Source organism: Corylus avellana, chromosome ca1 (assembly GCF_901000735.1).
Source record: "Corylus avellana chromosome ca1, CavTom2PMs-1.0".
NCBI classification, from domain to species: Eukaryota; Viridiplantae; Streptophyta; class Magnoliopsida; order Fagales; family Betulaceae; genus Corylus; species Corylus avellana.
In genome coordinates, this window is record NC_081541.1 from 8,614,849 (window position 1) to 8,628,142 (window position 13,294).

Sequence of the window (13,294 nt, forward strand, 5' to 3'; positions counted from 1 at the left end):
GGAGTTGGGCGGCAGGTGAATGTGAGAGGAATAATATGGTGTTTTGTTCTCATTTTGAATTTGTGTGCTAAGATGAGGTGTCAACTTATGAGTGGTGGGCAGAAAACCCCCCCTTTTTGCCTTGACCGAATGGAAGTTATTCCCTATCCGTTGTGGTCTCGCTCTCTCACGCCAAGGTTACCGTGAGGGGGGACCACCACACGACTACACGGAATGTGTGATCGTCGCTCTCTCATTCACAAGGTCTTCTTTAAAGATAAAATAATGATTTGATTAATTTCATATGAGATTTCTCTTGAAAAAGTTGGAAAAATTTGATGGTGACAATTTGTATTCGTATATTAGATTCGAATCAAGTTAAGATATAGATATGTGACTCTATAGATCAACTCTAACTCGACTCGTTTAATTAAATCGATCAGACTTCTCAACCCAACAACTAATTTTGAGTTGAGTTCATATTAGTTTTGTGCGTCATGTCAATAAATGTCAAGCCTTATGTCGTTTGTTTCAGGTTATGCTGAATCATTGATATAAAACTATATAGGTTAAAAGAAGTGCTAGAAAGACAAACAAATGAACCCAAATTTTTTTTTTTCAAACTGACGTGGTAAGAGTTTTTAAATTAAAAAAAATACAATTCTCTCTCCCTTGTCTGCCACTCACGGTCTACCACGTCAGTTTGAAAATTTTGCTGGGTTCATTTGTTTTGCTTCCTAGCACTTCTCTATAGGTTAACTACTTAACTCTAACCAACTAATTTTGTGTTGAGTTCATAAAAAATTATCAGCCCAGGTCATAAGAATACCACAAAAATTTATAATTTCATTTTAAAACCCATTTTTCTTTTTATTTTTTTATATGTCCGTACAAGAGGACGGAAAGGGAGAGAATATATATATATATATATATATATATATATATATTATCTCGTATTATTGGTGGGCTGCGTTTAATTACTTGTTTAGCACAAGTGTAATGGATGACAAGAATTCTTTCTATTTTAAAATGAAATAAAATTTATAATTAGTACATTTTAGAGTAATACTTGCAAGAGTTTTTTCTTCGCAATAAGTTGAAGGTTCCCACAAAAATACAAAGAAAAAATGTTCTTATCTAAAATATTACTCGTGATTTTATATTATTTAATAAACTTAAAAGACGTGATAATATTAACTTTATATATACAGTTATATGCATTAATTTTAAATTGTGGTCATATTATTCAAGTCTTTTTAAATGAAAACATCAATGTCTCTAGTTCAACCTAGTACTGCCTCAAGAAAATAAAAGTAAGTTTACTACTTTAGACAACCTCGTCAGCATCAATAATTAAGAAAAGACTTCCACTCGTCTAAGTCCAACCTACCAGTCTTGGACCAAATGCAGCAAATGAATCCATAAGCTAGCAGCCTAGCCCTCATATTCTCCTCAACAAAATACATAAAAAGTTATTTTGATTAGTTTTGTCGTAAAAATATTTCTAAAAATTTTATATTCACTCAACAAAATAGATAATGATTTGTTTAACTATAACTCAACAAATTATTAGTTATATTAATATAGAAGTGTTAGGAAGCTAAACAAATAAACTCATTGATGTGGTAAAAGTTTTTAAATTAAAAATATACAATTCTCTCTCCCTTGTCTGTCACTCACGATCTACCACTTCAATTTGAAAAAAATTTTGAGTTCATTTGTTTGACTTCTTAGCACTTCTAATATTAATAAGAAAAAATAATCTTGTAATTTCTCTTATTTGGGAGTCGGGAAAATAAATACAGAAATAATATATTAAATAAAATTTTTAATAATATATTAAAATTTAGCCAAATATTTGTTTATCTAAATTCCAACTGCAAATTTCAAGAAAATTATCGATCAACTCGTAATTATTAGTGAATAGACATAAATTGTCAAAGAATATTGAACATAATCTAACAAAAAAAAGCATATCCTCGTGGGATATGGTAATTTGTCTAATTATGTGAATGGCCAATAAAGGAAGAATAAAGAAAGAAGAGGAAAAAAGAAAGCCGCCTATCCACTAACCTTTTGGCTTAATTATTTCTTATTTGCCGTCTCTTTCGGTGATATGGATGGAATCTATTTAATTGTTTTAATAATGTATTTTTATTCAAATGAAAAATAGGAGGTCAAAAATGACAAAATTGACCATAAAAACAACTAACTTGTTTCTCTCCATTTCAAATGAAATGGAGAGGATCCAAGTTCGTCTCTTTTTGGGTTGTCCGTCCATCTTGGGCCTTGTATCCGATCTTCATTTTAACTAAAAATTACTTATCTTTCTAATCTTAATCTTTGATCCTATCTGATTAATGTCAAAAAATAAAAAATAATCAAAAAATAATTTCACGATCTTTTACATGTATTGTATAATTCAAAATAATGGAGATAATCGATTTCATGGTCCATATTTTGTTTTGTCATCTATGACGATATATATTTAAAATTTTTAAATGGTGGGAGAAATACCCTATATATGAGGCCAACAAAAGGCTCGTTGAAGTTCATTTCTCCGATTGCATTGCAAGGCTCCACTGGATCCACACCGTCTGCCAAAGGACCTCTAGAACCCTGACAAACCAAAGGATTCCCAAGAGCCTGGGAGCCTAAAGGCCGATAGCTGAAGAAATCGTTGTGCCACTCACGAGAGATCGATGGATCGTCACTGATGAGCCACTCACAATAAGGCTCACTCTTCGAAGTCAAAGGAATATCCGTTGAAGTCTCCCACCGATGGTAGGTTGACATATGGAAACTATCGGATAAGAAAAGACAGTCACCTTTGGCTCATTTGCCTATTTGAAACCCGGGATCCTTGTAGAAATGATTGAAATTCGAGAGTCCGAGAAGAAGGATCGAGGCCCGAAGGTAAGATTGGCCATTCGATACGTGCCATATTTGGCCTACTTGCCTTATGGGAGATGACTCTATTCAATATGGAAAAACCCTATGTCTAATGCATGTACTCAACTCAACTCACCCTTCATTCTCTTACCCTATTACCTTCACTAAATTATCGTATTAACTTAGGCATTAGAGTGTTCAACGGTAGATACATTACCACATCATTTAAAATTTTTAAATAATGTGACACCATTAAATGCAACAAAATAAAATTATTATTATTAAATAGTTGTGTCCTCTTTAAAGTTGTTGACATTATTTTAATGACACATGTAACTATGAAGAAAAAGCACTCGCTTACTAATCGTATCTAGGTTATCACTAAAAAATTTGAAGTTTTTGTAAAGGGAAAACTATAAAAAAGCTCTCAAAACTAACACGTCGTTTGCAATAGAGCCCTTTAACGTTCAAAATGTACTAAAGTAGCCCATAAAACTACCAAAATGTATAAAAAATGCAACTTAATTTTTTTCTATTCTTATAGAATACCCATATTCTTTTAACAAATAAAATAATAAAATAATTGTTAAAAAAAAAACAATTTTTTAAAAATACAAAAAAATCAATGAGCGAATAAAAATAATTTTTATTTTTCCCTTTGTATATTTTTCCCTTTTGTAAATTACTTATAAAATTTAATTTCACCTAATAAATAACGCATATGATTATATGAAACTTATATAACACCTATAAATAATTTTATAAATTATTCACATTATATAAATCGTATATAAACTGCTAAAAACTTTCACATATCATACAAGAAGACAAAAATTGTAACGGTTTGTGCAGCATATTCATGTGCACAGAACAGAAAGATTTGCAGGCTTTAAACGCGTAGTGGCGCGCCTTCTCAAAAGCAACAGTCCCCAATGCATCTGCCCTCTTCACCGTAATCAACGGAAATCGCTCTCCCCAATACAAGGGTGGATTCATTTCATTTCATGGGATCTGCGTCATGCACGTTATTCCAAACCTAAAAAAACCGTCTTTTTTCTTGATTCTTAAGGAAGGGAATCTGCGTCTTAAACAGTTAAACTTGGTTAAACGACAAGGCCGGAATCGAGCATTCGCCGTTCGAACTCGGGTCGGCCAAAATTAGCCGTCGACGTGAATAAACCAAATGAGTCGGGGTTCCAGGCTTCCAGCTCCGGTTTAAATCTTACTTTATTGAATTTACAATTTACAAAATAATTTTAAAAAAATAAGCTTAAACGAGATTGTTGTCCGCTAATCGCCAACCATTATAATCACCAACTATTTAACCACTTTTGAAGGCGATTAAAAAAACCGTTAACCGCTAACCGCCTATATATATATCATTTAATTAGGCTCATGGGCTTTAGTTCATGTTTTAAAAATTCAACTTCATCTGATTGGCCAAAATTTTAAGAGCATGTGCAAAACTTTGAAACGATCCCGTCAATGGGTGGCACGAAGAGATGGGTGGCATGTTTTATAAATATACCAACGGCGGACCCAAGGCAATTCGTCTTCCCCAAATTTTTAAAAAACTGTCTTAAAGTATACATATTTATAAATTTGTATCTTCAAAATTATACTTTTGTCCCCCTAAAATAATATTTGTGTCCCTCTTTATTTTTATTTTTTAAGTTTTGCCCTCTCTTCCAACATTAAAAATAAAAAATAAATACATTTCAAATACCCCCATTTATTTAGTTTCCCTAAATATTCAAATGTGCATTTTTCTTGGACCCAATAAATCATGTTTAGTTTATTTTGCTATTTGTTTATATTATTATATGTTTGTGATGTAATAAGATTAAATTTAAAACTTATATGCTTTTATTTTATATAAATATGCACAAACACACATACACAGATATTATATGTATCGATGTGCTTTTATATTTATTTAAGCCTGTCTTCCTAATTTATAAAAAAATAAATAAAAAATAAAAAATCGTCCCCCTTACACTCCATAAATCCTAATTTCGCCCTGATATACACACATAAAACGGCGTCATTTTAGTGTTTAAATATACAAAATATATAAAACTCTGGAAACAATGTTGTTTTTTATTTTTTATTTTGTTTTTCTCTTTTTTTCCTGTTGAAGCAATTAGACGATTTTTTTAACTACCTAGGCGATTGCAGTTAATAATTTTAGCTAATAACTACCGGTGGTAACCCCATTTTCATCCATAAAATTGCATGCAAAATAAAAATTTTGTTTTGTAATAAAAATTTGCAGTAGTTTTTTTTTTTTTTTTTTGTTTAATGGTCACATAATATGGAGTTAAGGACAAAACTTTACCAGAAAAACACACACACACATGGGTCTGCCGGGCAGTAGCAGTTCAGATGTGTGACCCGTACGAACCTGACCCACACCAGCCCATTTGACAATACGGTCGGGGCCCTGATGGAGACAGAGGCAGTAGGTGGTAGTGGAGCACGATGCGTGGGCTGAGCCCGTGGATAGTCGGAGCTGGTTGGTGCTCCGTATGGGTGCCAAATGTGATGGACTTGATGTGCCTGTTTGCCAAAGGACCAAAAAAGAGTTTAATACTAATTCTCTCAAAATTAACTTTCAACATTTTTATTTTTTATTTTTGACATTACATCAATCATTGTTTTTATTATTTAAATAAAAAATCCTTCCAAACCACTAAAGCCCCAAAAGCCTTTCTCAAATAGAGCCGATGGGTCATGACTAGTAACATAAATGGCACGAGCAAAAATAAATTGTGAAGCTAGCTCTTACACGTGGCGACGAGAGTCATTGGAGCCCACCGGCCTAGTCACAATTCAAAGCTCATATCATTATTGTCCATTTAATTAAAAAGAGGGAACATAGAAGTGGATTGTGTTAATGTTGTATATGTGAGCGGTTATTAACCACTTAATAACCGTTAATTGTATAACTATTTTCGTAGGTGGGTGGGGCGTGTAGACAGTCCAAACTCAAGTTGATATCTCGCACTCCACTTTGAGCTTTATCATTTATCTTAATAATAATATATATTTTTAAAAGATATCGCAAAACGTAAGGTGTTTGGCATTACGATTTAAAAAGCACTTAATTTAAAATAGGAAAAAAAAAAGTGCGATTTCTGTAAGCAGAATATGTGGTGCTTATTAGAAAATGTGCGAATTTAAACCAAAATCATGATTTCGAATAACAAATATTTGATAAAATAAAAAAAAATAAATAAATAAGGTATTTTTTAAGATATTTTACCAAACATGTTTGCAATTTTAAAAACACAATTTTTAAAATCGCACATATTGAAACCGCAATCCCAAACAGACTTAGGTGGTTAAAAGCTATGTGTTTTCCTATTTAGGAAATTAAGGTCATGAGTAATTAATGCTACAAGTCTCTCTTATGTCACTCTAGAGTTCTTCCAGGAATGATGTGACTATTAAAATCACCATTAGGCTTGTGATTGATTATTATTGGATTGTGATAAAATGATGATTTTAATAACCACATTATTCTAGCTTGGGGGTACTTAAGAGGGATACAAGATGGACTTGTAGAATTACTCTAAGGTCGTGGCACTGCCACTTTCAAATTTTTTTATTTTTTTTATTTTTCTAAAACAAAAAAAAAAATCAGTTTATAGGGTTTTGTTAACAAGTAGTATATATTAAATTGCATGCATGAATGTTACGGTTGTATTTTACAAACTAATATAATATATATTAAATAATGAAGGCGTATGTGATAGTTTGAAGGGGTCATATATATTTATGCCACACAGTCCGTGATGGTTAAGTACTAATTACATGAAGAGAAACCAACACATCCGCCTAATACAAAATTCAAATATATTAAAATATCTATCTTATCTTATCGCTGGATATGTTTGAATATATAGCAACGGATGACTTATAATCCAAGTGATCATCCTTAATTTACAAGGAATAATTAAGAAAGAAACCTTAATTACCTGGCCGGTGACATTATGAGCAAAAATTAATTAGTGGAAAAGACCTCTTCAGTCTGCGTTTTCCTCGCGTAAGCCTTTTTAGCCGAGTTGGACGATCCTACGCCAGCTATTCCTCCGAAAATAGTTTGGATTTCACCTACTACTCCTTGGTCTCGAAGTGCTCTCTACCAATAGCATCTCTCTATTAAACCTGAGCATGAAATCCTTCAGGGTCTCTTCCTTTCCCTAACGAAGGGATAGTAAGGAAGCTGGGTGCTTCTTCCTTTTCCGGGTCGCCAGGAATCGGCTTAAGAAAAGGCATCCGAGTTCTTTGAAATTATCTATTGACTTAGCGGGCAATCTGGCGAACCAATGGAGTTGCCAAGGTGAGGGGAAATATTTTGCATGCAATTTCATCCGAAGTTCTATGAAGGGAAAAATGAGTGCAGATGCTTTCCATATGTTCAGCGGGGTCACCATTACTGTCATACTTGTCGACATGAGGCATCTTGACGTTGACTGGCAAGGGGAAGCCCAACACTCGAGCAATGAAGGGCAAATCGGTATTGTCCATAAGCTCTCCAACAATGCTTTTCTCCTCCTTGATAGCCAACTTGCGAGTTAGCTCCTCATACTTCTTATTGAAATCTTCCATATCAGCATTAACTTGGCTTCATTCTGCCCATCATTGTGGTCATCTTGGCAGACCTCTCTGGGTTCTTCTGCTTGCGATGTTCCTCATTCTAGAAGTCGTATGATGGCTGGCATGAACTGAACTCGCATCCTCTTCGCGATGCTGGTCGGCAATCAACTTTCCCCTGCGGATCTCTTCACGCTTCTTTGCCTGCCTTTCCTCGAGCTCTTGGTCCCTCCGGCTATTGTGGCCTTCAGCAACCGTGAGCCTTGTGGCGAGGTCTTCATTCTGTTTATTTAGGGCTTTCATAGATTCGGTCATCTGATTCATGAACTCGGCTAGATTGGGAGCCGGCGCGTTGGAGGTGCCTGCTTGAGTGGAACAGGTGGTCACCATGTTGGATTAATGGATGGTCATAATTGATGAAAATCGAGTTCCCACAGATGGCGTCAAAATGTTGATGCACAGTTTTGCTGGTGATGTGGCACACCTGTCGAGTCCGAGTCGACTAATACTCAAGAGATTTGACTGCACAACAAAGAAAAAGAGAAACATCGAAGAGATCGGGGTGAGTTAGCGGAGACACTCCGATGCCTAAGTTAGAATTTGAGAGAGAGAGGGAAAGTATAAGCAAGAGAGAGAGGGAAAGTACAAGCAATAAAGGAGAGTTTAAGAGCCAAGGTTGCGCTTACCCAAATGTTCTGCCTTTTATATGCATGAAGTAGTGGAAGTCCCCTAACCAATGACTTACTCTTCCTTGAGTTTCTGCGATGCAATTACTAACAAGGGATTTGATTGGTTATCCTTACCGATCCTTACCGAGATCTTAGGGATTAAGATCGTAGAATTTGGTGGTTATATGTATCACTTGATTTGAATATTTGTATACAATCATTGGATAACATATATAATTTGTATTTAAAATTGATGTGATAGCTTTTGTATAGATAAGATCGCTTATCTATTAACAATTGTATCTCCCAAAATATCCGAGTTATCCTTACTACCGAGATGTAACATCCCCAGTCCGTTAAGACTGAGTTTGCCACTTTTCTTCTTTTTCAACAAAAATTCTTGCAAAGATCTATAAGGTCTATCAGAGTACTTGATTTTAAAAGATACAATAAATGCGTAAAACATTATTCAAGAGATTTTATTACAAGCGAAATTAGAAAACATTAAACTTTAGTTGCGGAATATCATATCATTACAATAACTTATATGAAAAGACTTTGAAAATTAATAATTATTCCCACCCCATTCCGGCCTCCTATTCCAGCATCCTTTCTACCTGAAAACAAGAAATAAAACTGAATGAGCCCAAAGGGGGCCCAGCAAGTAAAATCCACAACCATAAATAGTTTTACTCCTTGTTCTCAGTTTTGAAAATCATTTTCGCAAATAAATATAATTCTAGCCATAATAATATCTGTATGTACGGTTGCATCTCCCGTAACATATACATACTATTACATCTAGTAATAGATCATCGTTGTAAATCATCTTTATAAATCATCATCATAATGCATCATTATAAATAATCTTTGTAAATCATCATAGCATATCATCGTTGAAAATATAGTATCATTTTCTCATAATAGGGCCCATGTACACTATTACCCCTGTGCACGAGGGTTGCGGGTCCTTGTGACCATGGCACTGAACTGTGGCCACAGCCATGCCCGACCGTCAATTAACTCTTTCTTGGTGCACTCAACGGTCTAGTTGATGGAATACCACCTTCTGGCATAGCCTCCTTCAGTGGTTTCGCCTCCATCCGAGTATCGGTACCGAACTCTCATCTTATCTTATCTTGGGGCCAAAAATACTCTCCTCCATACATGTGCCCTCATTTCATAAACATTTATCTCATCTCTTGTACTTTTCTTTGTACTTCTTTTGATGCATCTTAGGGCAACATGTAGGAGGGTTTATCATCATTTTTCTTTCTTATAATCATCATCATTTCTCAACTTTCTTTTTTTAAAATGGAAACTTTTCCAAATATAAACTTGTTATGCTTAAAAAGCCTTTAAAGAAATATAAACTTTCTAAATAATTCTTTTAGAAATCCTTCATGCATGCAACATAACTTCATAATCCGTAAATAAAATAATCATTTACAATTTACTAAAGAATGAATAAATAGCATGACATGAAATAATTTTAGAAGGGGTAGTGAATTTACTTACCTCTAGACTGAAGCTAAAAGTGGTCTGAAGGAATCTAGTCGCTTCAATTTGACTAACACCACTAGTATATCTTTTGAAACTAATTTCTAAAGTCCGCTATCTCTTGTGTTCTTTCTTTCTTGTAGCGCTTTGTCTCGTCCTTTCTCTCTCTGTTCTGAGTAAACACTCTTAGAAAGAAGAAAGACCGAGTAAAAAGCGGAAGAATGAAGAATATGTGCAAGAGATGGGATAGGAGTAGTGAAATTGTGAAGGAGAAGAGCTCTATTTATAGGAGAAAATCAAAACTATTCTACCTTCAATTTACAATTATACTCTCATTTTACTGTTCCACCTACCCACTTAGTATACCTACAATTGACTATTCTACATTCTTATTTAAAATTCTACCATCCTTATACCTACCATTGACTATTCTACATTTTTATTCAAAATTCTACCCTCTTTATACCTATCATTAACTATTCTACCTTTACTATTCTACCTACCCATACAATTTTTCCTACCATTTACTATCCTATTATTTCACCAATTACCATTATTTAATTACCACTCTCTGTAACACCATAAATTTCCCAAGAATTAAAATCTTTAGCTACAATGGATATTAAAATAACATCATTATCGAAATAATCTATTTAAATAGCTTTGAAAATTCTAGGGCGCTACAATCTTCCCTCCTTATTGGAATTTCGTCCTCGAAATTAAAGCCTATAAATTATCGTCCAATCTTCAAATTGAGTGTCTCAGATTTAAAATATTCTTTTCAATCCTTCATCAGAGCCTACTCTCTTTTATCATATTGAAATTCCATCTCCTTCTTCTAGGAGTAAATCTTATTCACAGTCTAAAGTTTCGATTTCTGCAATCATTCACCAGTTCACACTAAAATCTTACTTCAAAATCTTTTCCATTTTTTTTTCCAACCTCAATAACAACAAACAAATTATTCATCAACAGTCTACAGTCAAGGTTTAAACATCAAATTAATAAATCATGTGATCAATAGTCTATACCTCCAAACATCATAGTCCTCCTTGCAAGCCTGCAATAATTTTCTCAATCTAATTTAATCAATCTAATCAAAAAGGTGTAAAAATCATCCATGCCTATATTTTCTTTAGTATCTCTGTATTCCAACTCATGCATACGGAATTTTAATATGATGCTCTAATAATTATTAACTTCTCACCATCATAAACCTGTAAAAGTAAATAGCACCAACATTCTACAGTTTATATTTTCCAAAAACATTATTACATGAATATACCTCAGAAATGACATCATAATTCGATTCATTCTAAATACACAACCGTTTCTATTTTCTCATCCCAACTTTTGTGTTGATGCTACAATATCAGCGAAAATCTTTCAGTACTACATCTTTACTTGATAAATCATAACTCAACAATAGAAACTCGTAATTATGATTTCAACTCAAACGAAATACACGATTACATCAAATGTAAGATTCTCATCCATTCTTGACTAATACATATTGTGCTTGCTGCGTTCTAGAGATGAAATTGATAAGCAAGCAAAGTAGGATATGGGTAAGTTTCCAAGCTGGATGTTCCAAAGTACACATGCTATAATTTCTCTCCCTTGGGTCTTGCAAGGTCAAGAAGAGAAAAGAGAGAAAGATAGTCCTGTTGCTTTCTAGAAATGAAGATTTGAAAAGCATTTCAGGACATGGCATGTATGTGAGACTTTCAAAATACCCACATCGGATGCTCTCTCTCTTCTGTCATTTACGAAGACTTGAGAAGAAAAGAGAGATATTTAGCCTGAGAAGCATGATCAAGGATAATCTTGCTTCCTCAGGACATGATCAACGATAATCTTGCTTCAATGGTTTACTACTGAGAGTATAAGGTGTTGGGTTTGTGAATCAAATCGTGAGGCTGCATTTTTCTCTTGAGGATACGCTCAACTAGGAGAAAAGTCGAGCTTTCATTGTATGGAAGGCTATTAACAGAAGATTTCAGGCGAAGGGGTATGATCAGAAGGCATGTGTTGCAATGGAGAAAGAGGTGGGAATTTATAGGAAAGATTTCTGGTAATGAACGAGCGCGTGGTGCGCGTTGGCATGACAATTCATTCAGTTGCCCACGCATGGTATTTGAAGTCGTTGATTGAACAGTGGGTTTGAAAAATGAGCTCAGTCGAATTTATGACAGGAGACAAGATCCTACTTCCACGGATCTTTTGACAAAATTTCCATCGCGGCCCGAGGTCGCCTAACGCTTTGTTGTTTACTGTTTATTTCACCTGAAGTGAAAAATTCCTTTAAAGCCACTCGTCTGCTGCTTCCAGAAACTTCACAAAAATTTCTTCAGTTCCTAACGCTTAGTCTCTTCTCAGTACTTCATCTCTCCCAATTTCTTCGTATTCTCAACTATTTTTTCCTTACTCTCCTAAATATGGGAGTATCATCATCATCCGTTAACAACCTCGATTTGAATGTTGCTCCTGCAGCACAACCCATTGTTATGCCTGACGTGCAACCGGAGGTGCCTGTTGTTCCCCCTGAAGTGTCTGCTATTCATCCCGTCGTACCTGTTACACACCCTAATGAACCTGCTGCATATCCTAACGTATGGCAGCCAACTTTTGTCTTTGACAATCGTCCTATCACTATTCACGATTCTGTCATGCTCCATGATTCTACTGCTGTAGCAGTGGCCAAAGGTTTCGTAATTCCACGGGATCAAACGTTCTTAGCTGATAGGTCGGATACTGATGCTATTAATAACTCATTGGCATTCAGTATCCAAGGTGCTGCTTCAGTTTCTGACATGGCACAACGTTTGAGTGCCAGAAATGTTGAGCTGAAAGTCTCAAGAAACCAAATCGGGGTCTTACAGCGACTGCTCAAATACTACAAACGAAAACACGTGGATTTGAAGCAGGAGAATACTCAGCTGAAAAAGATGATGTTATCCTACGCAGAATACTTGGGACCAAAGATGCTAGAAATGGAGAAGAATACCGAACGTCTCCAGCGACAGCACGAAAAACTCCGGGTCGATGTTCAGGGGTGTTGCAAGTCTCTCCGCACACGCTCTAGTCAGGTACCTCATTAGAAATAAATATTCTCTTTGATAATTCAATTATATAAATATATACGATTCTGCTCATACTAGGTTTTCTCTATGCAGAAATAATTTTCCTGGAGCAGCTCTGAGGAATCATCTGCTCATCATTACCACGTGTCTCTTTATGCAACAAATTCTCTTCTTTCTCTTTTTTTTTTTTTTTTTTTTTTTTTGATGGACACTGGTATGTAATAATATAAGGAGCTTGTTCTCCAAACATTTCTTTTCGTAATCATTCAGTACTCATTTAATATTCATTATGAAATCATTCTGTCATTGTAATAACTTCCTTTAAACAAACAATCTGTTTAGCAAGTTAATCACTCAATAAAACATCTAAGTATGCACCATCACATGTTATCAACCTCTAAAATACTTTAATATCATTGAACATATATCTTATAAGAGAAATTTAGATCATGTCACTATATTATATCACTGTATCATATTGTCTTTCAACTCTTACCTTTATGCTTCAATTTACGTCAAGAATAATAATCCATTATCTTTACTTTGTAAAAGAAAATTATATCAAAAGCTTTG